This window comes from Euprymna scolopes, chromosome 6, assembly GCF_053919585.1.
Source record: "Euprymna scolopes isolate OS-2025 chromosome 6, ASM5391958v1, whole genome shotgun sequence".
Classification (NCBI taxonomy): domain Eukaryota; kingdom Metazoa; phylum Mollusca; class Cephalopoda; order Sepiida; family Sepiolidae; genus Euprymna; species Euprymna scolopes.
The window spans coordinates 107,254,911-107,268,884 of NC_136487.1; the positions used below are offsets into that span (position 1 = coordinate 107,254,911).

Genomic DNA, 13,974 nt, shown 5'->3' on the forward strand with positions numbered 1-13,974 from the left:
GTTACAACTAAGTTTTATTATTCTCATCTTTTATTAGTTACAACTAAGTTGTAACTAATAAAAGATTGGAATAATAGTCCGCAATAACGTAGTTCATTAAAAAAATTTCTTGCATTCTTTATTACTCTTTTACAATGGTTGCTGGCAGTCCTGAAAGTGGCTTTAGTCGCAGTACGTCTATTACGTTGGTACTTAAGGAAAAAGTGATTTCTATGTGCAATGGCAGCAGTACATTCTGGAGAGAACCATGGCTGGCTGTTAGGTTTTTGCTGAAATTTTTTGGAGGGTATGAATCGGTCAAGTCTGATACTATAGGGGACACATTCTTTTTCAACATGGAATGCAGAGGTAGATCGGATATAAATGTATGGAAGCTATCCCAGTCAGCCATAGAGTATCGATATACTGTATGTCTGGGCATTTATTACATTTGATTTTTATCTTAACTGATACAACCGAGTGGTCAGAAGATCCTAGAGGAGACAAAACAGAAAATGAACATAGCAAGTTGTGAAAAAAAGGTCTAGAAAACTTACATACTAACCATTAGTATCGGACACACAGGTGGGTTCATGAACAATCTGAGTGAGGTCATAAAAAATGAAGAAATCATGACAGAACCTCCCCTCATCATCTGTCTTGTTTGAGTGGGTCAACCATTCCACATTGTGGACATTGAAGTCACCACAGATATGAATGTTAGCTGAAGGATGAACAGATAGGATGTGGTCAATTTCTCAGATATGCTCTTAAAAATAGTAACTCCACTGTTGTGGGGGCAATAGAGGGTAAATATAAATGCGGTGGTGTAAGCAAGTGCAATCCAGAAGCACATGTAGGGTAAATTAATGCCTTCTGTGGAGATGTCCTTGCCACATGGAAAGTCATCTTTAATGTAGGCACATATTCAATGCCCATAGCGATTTTGGGGGTCAGATTTAGATGTTAAGTTAGAGTATCCTTTAATTACAAGCTTATCTAGGGAAATGGTCGGTCTAATGCCAGTTTCGCTTAGGTATAACATGTTCAGTTTATTCTCCTGCATTTGGGTTTTAACCTCTGGAAGGTTGGAACATAGACACCTGATGTTGGAGAAAGAGACATGGTGGTGGAGGTCTACGTTGGAAGATGGCGTTCTAGGTTTATTCGTGCATTTTTTCTGGAGATCAGCCATTTCAGTGAAAGACTATATTCCACCACCCACATTTAATCATGGGCGACACCAGGTGTTCTGCTAGTATATATTTTCATGTATCTCATTTAATCCCAGGCAGTTTAATGTCTTCTGCTAGTATATATTTCCATGTATCTCATTTAATCCCAGGCAATTTAATGTCTTCTGCTAGTATATATTTCCATGTATCTCATTTAATCCCAGGCAATTTAATGTCTTCTGTTAGTATATATTTTCATGTATCTCATTTAATCCCAGGCAATTTAATGTCTTCTGCTAGTATATATTTTCATGTATCTCATTTAATCCCAGGCAATTTAATGTCTTCTGCTAGTATATATTTTCATGTATCTCATTTAATCCCAGGCAATTTAATGTCTTCTGCTAGTATATATTTTCATGTATCTCATTTAATCCCAGGCAATTTAATGTCTTCTGCTAGTATATATTTTCATGTATCTCATTTAATCCCAGGCAATTTAATGTCTTCTGCTAGTATATATTTTCATGTATCTCATTTAATCCCAGGCAATTTAATGTCTTCTGCTAGTATATATTTTCATGTATCTCATTTAATCCCAGGCAATTTAATGTCTTCTGCTAGTATATATTTTCATGTATCTCATTTAATCCCAGGCAATTTAATGTCTTCTGCTAGTATATATTTTCATGTATCTCATTTAATCCCAGGCAATTTAACGTCTTCTGCTAGTATATATTTTCATGTATCTCATTTAATACCAGGCAATTTAACGTCTTCTGCTAGTATATATTTTCATGTATCTCATTTAATACCAGGCAATTTAATGTCTTCTGCTAGTATATATTTTCATGTATCTCATTTAATCCCAGGCAATTTAATGTCTTCTGCTAGTATATATTTCCATGTATCTCATTTAATCCCAGGCAATTTAATGTCTTCTGCTAGTATATATTTCCATGTATCTCATTTAATCCCAGGCAATTTAATGTCTTCTGCTAGTATATATTTCCATGTATCTCATTTAATCCCAGGCAATTTAATGTCTTCTGCTAGTATATATTTTCATGTATCTCATTTAATCCCAGGCAATTTAATGTCTTCTGCTAGTATATATTTCCATGTATCTCATTTAATCCCAGGCAATTTAATGTCTTCTGCTAGTATATATTTCCATGTATCTCATTTAATCCCAGGCAATTTAATGTCTTCTGCTAGTATATATTTCCATGTATCTCATTTAATCCCAGGCAATTTAATGTCTTCTGCTAGTATATATTTCCATGTATCTCATTTAATCCCAGGCAATTTAATGTCTTCTGCTAGTATATATTTCCATGTATCTCATTTAATCCCAGGCAATTTAATGTCTTCTGCTAGTATATATTTCCATGTATCTCATATAATCCCAGGCAATTTAATGTCTTCTGTTAGTATATATTTCCATCCATCTCATCTTCTGCTAGTATATACTTCTATGTATCTCATTTAATCACGAGGCAACGTCAGGTCTTCTGCTAGTATATATTTCTAACATATCTCATTTAATCCCAGGCAATTTAATGTCTTCTGCTAGTATATATTTCTAACATATCTCATTTAATTCAGGTCGACGTCAGGTTTTCTGCTAATATATATTTTAATCTATCACATTTAATCTCAGGCGACGTCAATTCTCTTGCTAGTATATATCTTTATCCATCTGATTAAATCTCTGGTGACGTCAGGTCTTCTGCTAGTATACATATATCCATCTATCTCGTTCAAACCCATGCAACGTAAGGTTTTCTGCGAGTATAAATTTCCATCTAACTCGTTTAATCCCGAGCGACATCAGGGTTTCTGCTAGTATATATTTGCATCTATCTCTATATCCCAGACGAAGTCAGATCTTCTGCTAGTATATACTTACATCTATCTCATTTAACCTTGGGCGATGTCAGATTTTCTGCTAGTATATATTTCCCTCTATCGCATTTAGTCTTGAGCGACGTCAGTTTTTCTGTTAGTGTACATCTCATTTAATCCTAAGCTACGTCAGGTCTTCTACGAGTGTAGATTTCTATCTATCTTATTAAATCCTGGGTGACATCACATGTCTTCTGCTAGTATGTGTATATATATATATATATATATATATATATATATATATATACTCTCATTTAATCTTAGGTGATGTCAGTCCTTTGCTTGTACATATTTTCATCTCTCATTTAATCCCAGGTGATGTCAGGTCTTCTGCTAGTATATATTTCCATCCATCTTATTTAACCCCGAGAAACATCAGGTCTTCTGCTAGTATATATTGTCATCCATCTTCTTTAATCCTGGGCAATGTTAGGTCTTCTGCTACTGTATATTTCCATCCATCTGATTTAATTCCGGGCAATGTCAGGTCTTCTGCTAGTATATATTTTGTAATATCTCATTTAAGCCCAAGCAATGTCAGGTCTTCTGTTTAAACACTTGGTATTCCAAAATTGTCACCCATTTGATACTGATCAAGTGCAGTGTTGCTTTGTTGCATAGGGGTCGGGGTCATATTTAGAGACAATGGGTACATATACAATTTGATGAGGAGAGAGTCATTTATACAGTTCTGTGAATGTTTCTTCTTAACATATATTTTAGAGAGGAGGGATCGGTTCTTATGACACAAGGGGAACAGTAATTTGTTATGATAGAGTGGGAGACACATTTCTTGAGATGATGGGGTTTATACACAAAGTTCATTATTACGATGAGTGGACCCAAGTTCATATAAATACGATTTCACTTTACCTTCAATTTGGTAGAAAGACGACGACAGTTACAAAATATGTTTCTTTTATTACTTCGGCCGGTTGCAATGATTTCACATCCAGGAAAAAGTCACTACATGATTACAACTTCTAACCTTTCACTTCCAAAGGGGGATTCGGTCCGGACCCGACTCTCCTGTCTCCCGTCTGTCCAACTCTCTCCCTGTTTCACTAAAACTAGCCAACTATATTGAGAACACATCCCCCAGCCATAACGTCATGCGCATGTCCAAGAATGTGCTCCTCTCACGTGGTCCTGAACTCACGTGGCTAAAACATGCACTGTTCACACATGTCTGCAGACAAGAATTCTCTAACCTATTTTCGACCTGAACTATTTTCCAACATATTTAAATTTGCTATTGTTCGTTTTTCTAACTGGCCTTGTTTCAATTCAATTTTCATAAAAAGAATTGAATCATCAAATTCCTTTTCAAACAAACATATCTGCTATTTTATATTAAAACTAAACAATGGGAATTCCTCCCTGAAACTTAATTCCAACCTTGCTTTCCAGGTTCGAATTCTTGGTCTATCCTATCTCATTTTTATTTATTTAATTTTTTTCTTACTTACAAGAAAAGGGGACCTGTTCTTGTAACAGATTAACTCTTGGTGACCTATACAAATCCTCCTGGTATACCCCCCCCCCACATAAACAGAGTTAAGATATATTTTAACAAATGCTAAAGGAAGTTTTAGAGAAATGACATCATTTCCGATAAAATGCATTGTTTCCTTTTTAAAACATTGCAACTGTTTTGTGTTATTCTTATTGATAAATAGTTTCATTTATAATTATTCGTCCACCAACTTAGTCGGATTTGGACACTACAATTCACTCTTGTCTGTTCATCCATTTGTTCCAAAAATTCTCAATCATTACTGATTACATTTTTCTGAAATTTTGCATGAAGTTACAACTAGACAAAGGAAGAAATGTAATATTCTCAGATTTTTTAGAAAAATTTTGGTTGCATTCACAGGGGATCAAAATGGGTCAAAATAGCTAAAAATAGCACTTTTGGGAGATAAAATATTTTCCGATGATTAGATTTTTCTGAAAATTACTCAAAAGCAAAATCATGTGGATATACATCTGGAAACGTAATATTTGACCCTGGGAAAATCCTGGTTGCATCCCCAAGGGGTCAAAATGGGCAAAAGTAGCACTTTTTGGTACATAGAATATTTTCCAATTATTAGATTTTGCTGAAAATTACCCAATAGTAAGACCACATGGATATACATCTGGAAACATTTTATTCTAGGCAATTTTTGGTTTCGTCCCCAGGGGGTCAAAATGGGTAAAAATGATTTTTAGCCCAAAATAGACAAAAATAGCACATTTCGGGACATAGATCGTTTCTGATCATTAGATTTTACTGAAAATTACCTAAAAGCAAGACTATATGGATATATGTTTGGAAACGTAATATTTTACAATGGGAAAATACTGGTTTTGTCACCAGGAGGTAAAAAGTGGTAAAAAAAAAAGTGGATTTTATGGAATCAAAATGAAAAATTCTGGTTGATTTGTTTCTTTCTCAGATAAATTTTTTAGGTTATTTCCCTTAAGTTTTTATTTTATTTTTATTTTTATTTTTTAAATATTGTTCCTATTTACCATTGTCATAAGGGCAGAGTTAGACACAAGGGCGGTTATGAATGTGGGGAAAATCTAGTTCAGCAAAAAAGGGGCACTCTAGAAAAGAACAAAAATAAAAATTGCCTCAGTCTAGAAAGATATTAGTTTCTAGATTGAACTTGAATGAAATTTTTTTTTTTTTTTTTTTTTTGGCACATGCATTATATGGACAATGTCATTGTTGGGGGCGATAACTCTAATTTGGAATAGTTACAAAACACCCCCTCCATTAAATAATAGGTTTCTAAATAATGTTAAAAAAAGAGCATCTCGCTTAAACTTTACATTTACCAAAAAATCATTGAATTGTTTTCTTGTCTAAATTTAATAAAACACAATTTCTTCTTGGTCAAATAACACACAAAATAAATAACACCAAAATACTTGAAATCCAAAAGTTATTGTATAAAAATGTCTCAAAATATAATTGTACAAACATTTATTGAAAAAATACAGTTTTTGAATTAAAGCAACATTACTTGGCCTTTTGGCTATGATCAAAGTGTAGTATCTTTTCTGATACTACACATCCTCTTTTCTGTCCTCAACCAGTAGATGGGGAAATCCTTGTGGACTGAAGCAATTTTTATTTTTGTTTCTTTCCCCACATTAAAAACTGACTTTGTGTTTAACTCTACCTTGCGGGGAGGCAAGTAAATAGGAACATTTAGATTTTTGTTTTTTGGGAACTTATCGTAAAAAAAAAAATAGAATTTTAATAAAAATTAAAGCAACATTAGATTTTTTTTTTTTTTTTTTTCGAACAATTTAACGGAAAAAAGTCACCGTATTTTGAGAAAAATAGAATTTTAATAAAAAAAAATTGTTTTGAATTAAAGTAAAACTATAACAAAATATAGTTTTAATTATTATCACTGTTGAATTAGGTTGAAAAGTTGCGTCCCCTGGCAGTCGTTCAATGAAACTAAACCAAACAAAATGGCCTTGCCTGTATAATACATAAGTGTCTTATATTTTGATACAATAAATGGTTTTACAATTTTATTTTGATAAAATAAATGTTATTTGGTGCTTTTGCATTGACGACCCGCGCTATTTGTTAAATAGTATTTACAAGTTATATTCAAGTTTTACGATAATTATTTTTATTAAATTGTTAGGTGAAAGTACAGAATAGTTACAAAATACCCTCCCTTCCCCATGTTAAATAATAGGTTTCTAAATATTAACATCATTATTTCAGCGCTGGTTGTTAAATGCAAAAGTGCATGTTATTTTTGTTGCATTTCGCTTGTAAACACCAATTTCACAAATTTTTCTTTTATTAATAATTAATTTTCTATCTCCTCGTTTTTCATAATTTTCGGATATGTTTGTATTTTTGCCATAATAATTACGTAGGTACCATTTGTTTTACGTGAAATTCAATATTTTGTTTGCACAAATAATATAGAAACACCAATTGCCTGTTTACTGCAAAAAGTGTGGCTTCTCTTTTGAATTTGGCCTTTTATTCTAAAACATTTGGCCTTGAAAAATAATCATGGTCTGGCAACTGTGTATCTCGGTCCATGTCATACATAAGTGCCAAACCCACTATAACTTACTCTTTAAGTTATCATTTTTATTATTATTACAAACATGGTTTAAGTACAGATAATTTATTTGGGAGAAATGCCAAAATCATTTCACTCTTTGACTGAAATAAAAATTAACATAGCAATTCGGCAAATTATTCGTTCTTTTTCATTTAATAACAAAAATTATCAGCATTACTTGGTTTTCTAAAGTTTTCAAATTTCTTTCTTTTTCATTTGAACAAAATTTCTATAAATTTGATGCATTTCAGTCAGATAAATTGTTTAAAATTTTTTTTTAGATGGATGAGGATTGGTATTAATTTTGATTGTTTGGACTATTGCTCTCATCTTGGTAGTTGTTCTTACAATAGAATCTTTTTCGAGCCTTAGATTTTGCTGAAAATTACCCAAAAGCAAGACCATATTAATCTGAAAACAAAATATTTTATCCAGGTAAAATTATGGGGCTTGAGTGTTTTAGGAGTAAAAACCACCCCTTTTGAGGCTAATTTTTATTTTTCTCCAAAAATTCATACTTGTGTCTAAATGTGGTTTTGAATGTCACTAAATTCAAATTAATGCATCGTTTGTCATGAAAGAGTGTCATTTAGCCGTTTTATCCCGATGTTTTACATGAAGCCAGGAGTTTAAATGGGGAAAATAGGCAAAAAAAATTTTTTTTTTTTTACTTGAAAATCAGTATTTTATTCTGTGCTATAATGTAGAATGCCTCTCAACCAGCTATGTAAATAAGTCATTAAATAGAGGTGATGTCATTTCCAGCGACAGTCAGCATTTTTTTCAAATCTAGATAAATTTGGTTTGAATTATGTAGTAATAACTTTTTTTTTTTTTAATTTATGCCCCCAATCCCCTGGCAAAAAAACTGTTGAGTTCACCCAGATAGAATTAATTGTTTTGGCCAATTTTTCAATATTGTGGACACACAAACACACAGACATTTGTGATTTATATAATAGATAAATGTTTATTTTTTTTAAATAAAATTTGTATTGAATTGGTTTATTAAATCTACTTTTGGAATTTAAATTTAAACAACGCTTACATTACGGGGAAAAAACAAGTATATTTTAGCAGTAAGTTGTTATCAAGGCACGTTTGATTAAACATGACAGTTGTATTTCTTTATTTTTCTGTTAATTTTCTTGATCTGCCGAGCATTTTTTCTCGTTTCAGTTAGTAAGTTGTGTTGCTGAGTGTTTTTTTTTTGAGAGAGAAATATGAGGTGCCTTTCCAACTTTTTTTGTACAGGCATTTAAAATTGTTATAGATGCTTTAAAATTCAGTATGTTATTGCTAAACATCTTATGACATGACTGACCAATTTTTATAATTTCCAGTTCAAATGAACAGCTACAACAGGAATTGGAATACACCCTACAAACCCTCATTGTCACAGCTGGTGAATTTCAAAAGTGCAATCTGGACGTGAAGACACTTTAAAAAATAAAATTCTGTCTAAACTTTGAGAAAATGCCACAGAAACATATGGAATGCTTTAGACTGCTTTTGAACCCTCTTGCATGCATCAAGCATCAGTTTTTGAGTGGCATAAGAGATTCAAGGAAAGCAGGATGTCTGTGAGGGATGATTAGAGCTGTAGGAGGAGTAAGAAAGTCTGAACACCAGAGTTAATTGGCCGAATAAAGAATTTCATTGATAAGGACCGCCGCATGCCTGTAGAGACAATAAGTGCACAGTTTGATGTCAGTGTGGGAACTGTACACACAATTATTCACGAGGAACTGAAGATGCAGAAGATTTGCTTGAATGCACCAGTCCACAACTCCATCCTTGTCACAAACTATTTGATCAAGATGGGCATTAAGACAGTTCCTCACCCTCCCTCTAGACCTTGGTCCCTGTAAATTTTGGTTATTTCTTAAGCTCAAGGAAAACCTTAGAGGCTGTGGTTCTGAGACAATTGAGATGAAAGAGGCTGTGATGAGTGTCATTGACATATTCACACAAGAGGACTTCCATGGGACTTTCCAGAAGTTGTTGGAACGGTACAAGTGCATTGCAACCGGAGACTAGAGTTTCATATGTCTACTATCAATAAAAGTGCCATAAAAAAATTGTCTGAAAACCTATTGAAGGCACCTTGTAGAAGGTGAAATGTTCAATTATGTGGGTCACATGATCACTGGCAAAGTTTAAGCTAAAAGTTGGTTTCAGAAGCCTACTAACAGATATTCCAATCTTCTAAAGAACGATTAGTAGATCTCAAAAATAAAAAAAAGTATATTTCAGTCGGTGGTATTTTTACAGAACTGACTATGAAAACCTTCTATACTGATAGAAGAATTCAACATTGCATCCACAAAATAAAGAACGCTTTTTAGTCGTCATCCCCCCCCCCCCCCCCAAACAAAGGATGGATTCACTCCCACTTGTCCATTCGTTTGTTCACACTTTTCTCAATAACCACTACTTGGATTTTTTTTTAAATTTTGCACAAACATTGATCATGGGAAAACTTAATTTTTGCCAGAACGGATTTTCCAGGATAACTCTGATGCCCCCTCCCCACACACACACACACTTATAGTGGTAAAAATTCTCAATTATTAAATCATTTCTCTCTGATAGGTTCATAAGAGTAGTAGTTGATGGGCAAAAATCAGAAGCTCACAGTATAAATGCTGGAGTCCCTCAGGGGTCCATCCTGGGCCCAACTCTTTTCCTGATCTACATTAATGATCTTCCAAATCACATCCTTACATCATTCGTAGACATTTTTGCTGACGACACTACTATCTATGGTAGTACATCTAAGACAGTAAACGACCAAGTTCTCTCCGATTCTCTCTCCTCTGATCTTGATCATGTTGTACAATGGGGAAAGGAGTGGCTGGTTACTTTTAATGCATCTAAAACCAAGCTTCTATCTTTACATCATCAACATTCTGATCCCCATCTGGCATCAATTAAAATGAATGGCTCTCGTCTTGTGGAGGCCTCAAGTTTTGACAAGCTTCTGGACTTGACCTTTACTCCTGATCTTAAATGGAATACGTACATCAAATCTGTTGCCAAAGCTGCTGGAAAAATGGTGGGATCCTTCTATCGATCCAGTAGATATCTCACTGCTGATGCAATTCTCTATCTATATAAGAGCCAGATACGTCCAAGGATGGAATACTGTTGCCACATCTGGGCAGGAGCTGCTAGAAAAAACTTGTCCTGCCTTGATAGGGTTCAAAATAGACTTTGTGGCCTGGTGGGAGATGCCCTTTTTTCTTCACTGCAACCTCTATCTCACAGAAGAGCTGTTGCGAGTTTGTCTCTGATGTATCGTTATTTTCATGGAAAGTGTTCGACTGAGCTTCAATCTATGGTCCCCCCTCGCCAAACTTTCACAAGAAACACTCGTCTAGCTGAAAACACTATCAATAATTCTCCCCACTCTTTATCTGTGCCTAAACCTAAACATAGATGAAAATAATTATTGCATGAAATGATTTCAGATACAGTCTATACGAAAGGGAACATTTAGATTCAGGCTGTTCTGGACTTAACATAAACTGTTTCTAGATACAGGAGTTATGATTCAAAGCAAAACTTCTTGGTTCGAGGAGGAAAAGTGTCCTTCCAGTTAGATCTTTCAGAGATAGGGAATGTGAGCTGAGTTTAGACTGTTGTGAGGCAGATTAGCACAAACAGGTCAACGGACTAGACATGCATGACTTATGGAATATTGCCGTTGCTGTCCTGTTTTGAACCCCCTTGTGGAGCATGAGACGAGGGATCACTCATAGATCACGACTGGAAGATCAGGATGTGGTAGTAGAGCAGCCACCACACTGCTATCTATTGAGATTAAGCTTTTGACTGACCCAATTGGTCCATCTGTTTGTCTGCAAGCCTGAAAACTGACATGCACGGTCTGATGGCCAGTGAGCAAGTCTTCTCTATCTACTAAAAACAAATGAATTTTATGAAAATCACTAATCCTCCTCTTATCTCTTTTTAAAGTCATTCATTTTTCCTCTCTTATCTCTTCTGAATCTTCTTTTTTTTCTTTTCTCCCAAAATCCTTTTCTCTCTCTCTCTCTCTCTTTAATTCTTTTTCTCTCTTTCATCATCCAAGTTATTTTAGTTTTCACCTCCAAGGTGGTAACTTGCTTTACATGACACATGACTCACCATCGATATTCTTATGTACATCAATCCAATCTCTAAGAACACTGCCAGGCATAAATTCTACCCTTTGCGACCAAGGCCGCCAACCCCCAATATTTCCTCCTGTATCAGAAAACACGCTATGTGATATACATATATCTGTACGTGATGTTGGCAAGCTAATCAAAAACCTTGATTCCAGTAAAGCAACTAGCCCTGACGGTATTCCAACAACTTTTATATAATATATTTATATTAAAAACTTCAACCAGAACTAGCACCCATATTTACAAAACTGTTTAAACGTTGTCTTAAGGAGAATAGCTTCCCATCACCCTGGAAAATTTCATCAGTACGCCCTGTATTTAAGAATTCAGGTGATCGCTCATCCCCCTCTCAGTACAGACCAATAAGTCTTCTGTGCGTCATGAGTAAGTTGCTGGAATCTGTGTTAAATACAGAAGTAATCAACCATCTCAACAAAAATAACCTTCTTAGTGACACTCAATATGGTTTCCGTTCTGCTAGATCTACAGCAGATGTGCTTACAGTTATATCTCATAGGATTAGCAAATCTCTCGACGGCGGCAACCTTTCTAGGGCAATTGCTCTTGACATATCTAAGGCCTTTGATAGGGTATGGCATAAAGGTTTAATTCACAAGATCTCTAGCTATGGTATAGCTGGAAATGTCTTGTCAATTATCAAATCATTTCTTTCTGATAGGTTCATAAGAGTAGTAGTTGAGGGGCAAAAATCAGAAGCTCACAGTATTAATGCTGGTGTCCCTCAGGGATCCATCCTGGGCCCAACTCTTTTCCTGATCTACATTAATGATCTTCCAAATCACATCCTTACATCATTTGTTGACATTTATGCTGATGACACTACCATTTATGGTAGCACATCTAAGACAGTAAACGACCAAGTTCTCTCCGATTCTCTCTCCTCTGATCTTGAGCAAGTGGTACAATGGGGAAAGGAGTGGCTGGTTACTTTTAATGCATCTAAAACCAAGCTTCTCTCTTTACATCATCAACATTCTGATCCCCATCTGGCATCAATTAAAATGAATGGCTCTCGTCTTGTGGAGGCCTCAAGTTTTGACAAGCTTCTGGACTTGACCATTACTCCTGATCTTAAATGGAACACGTACATCAAATCTGTTGCCAAGGCCGCTGGAAAAATGGTGGGATCTTTCTATCGATCCAGTAGATATCTCACTGCTGATGCAATTCTCTATCTATATAAGAGCCAGGTACGTCCAAGGATGGAATACTGTTGCCACATCTGGGCAGGAACTGCTAGAAAGGACTTGTCCTGCCTTGATACAGTTCAAAATAGAATTCATAGCCTCGTAGGAGATGTCCTTTTCTCTTCCCTGCAACCTCTATCTCACAGAAGAGATGTTGCGAGTTTGTCTCTGATGTATCGTTATTTTCATGGAAAGTGTTCGACTGAGCTTCAGTCTATGGTTCCCCCTCGCCAAACTTTCACAAGAAACACTCGTCTAGCTGAAAACACTATCAACAATTTCCCTCACTCTTTATCTGTGCCTAAACCTAAATGTAGATTCCATGAACAAAGCTTCTTTCTTAGAACTGCACGCCTGTGGAATTGTCTTCCATTTTCCTACTTTCCGGCTGACTACAATATGGTTGTGTTCAAGTCTAACGTAAATAAGTTCTTGATGAGCCGTTCCATATAAGTTAACAAATTTACCGAATTTTCATTACTAATAATTACTATATTGTCCAATTTCTACTGTACCGTCTTTAACCCTTATCTGTGAGTGGCCTCTTGGCCTTGATAATGTGGTGATGCCTGTTTAAAAAAAAAAAAAAAAAAAAAACCTTTGTGTGGTGTGAAATTTGCAAAATATAGGTTCAGTCGTTTCGGAACCTATGAGGAAGAAACTCTCACGCGCGCACACACACTGACTTTTATATAATAGTAGAGGTATTCATATATGTTATCTATTATTTCTAATTAATGGATACTATATTGTATTAAATTGCTTCCTCTCCACCATTACCCTGTTTCATAAGGGTAGATGGTTTGCGTTTCCAGTGTTTCTTTGTCTTTCTCGTATAAATAAAGCAAAACTGAATCAAATCAAATTAGCTCGCTGGCCTTCGTGGCTCCTGATAGTATCTGTTCCGGCAGATGCTGCACTAAAGACCATATGTGGGGGCAACCCCACATATCAGACCATTGCGTTTGTAGCAATCAGTTTTGGTCAATGTAGGGGGAAACCCTTCATACCAATTGTCAGTATCCAGTTCCTTCTCGGGGGAGCTGGTCTCCTTCCCCCCCTCTCTCTCCACATTAAAAACCGGCGTTGTGCCTAATTTGCTCCATGTGGAAGCAAATAAATACAATCAGCTTGCTGACCTTCGTGGCCAGCACATCTTGAAGGCAATCAGCTTTGATCAATGTGGGGAATACTCTTCATATCAGACAACTGCTATTCATTTGAGAGCTCCCCCTTTTTCGGGCAGCTTGGTTTCTCTAATATCATGGGGAAACAAATAAATGAATCAGCGGAAAGCTGAACTGGCCTTCAGCCAACATTTATTTCTGCACCTGCGTATTCACTTAGCAAGTCAACTTTTTCATTGACATTGCTAAATTTGAACGCTTTTCACTTTTTATGGCTTCATAATGTAAAATATCACGCTTAC

At 35.3% G+C, this 13,974-nt stretch overlaps 1 protein-coding gene and 1 long non-coding RNA gene across 7 annotated transcripts in view; one reads left to right on the forward strand and one right to left on the reverse strand.

Moving 5' to 3' along the window:
- Positions 1–13,974, reverse strand: part of LOC145277842 (uncharacterized) — a 311,077-nt gene that overhangs the window by 293,997 nt on the left and 3,106 nt on the right. The gene's annotated exons all lie outside the window — the stretch shown is intronic.
- Positions 1–13,974, forward strand: part of LOC145277839 (inosine-5'-monophosphate dehydrogenase 1b-like) — a 244,994-nt gene that overhangs the window by 150,490 nt on the left and 80,530 nt on the right. The gene's annotated exons all lie outside the window — the stretch shown is intronic.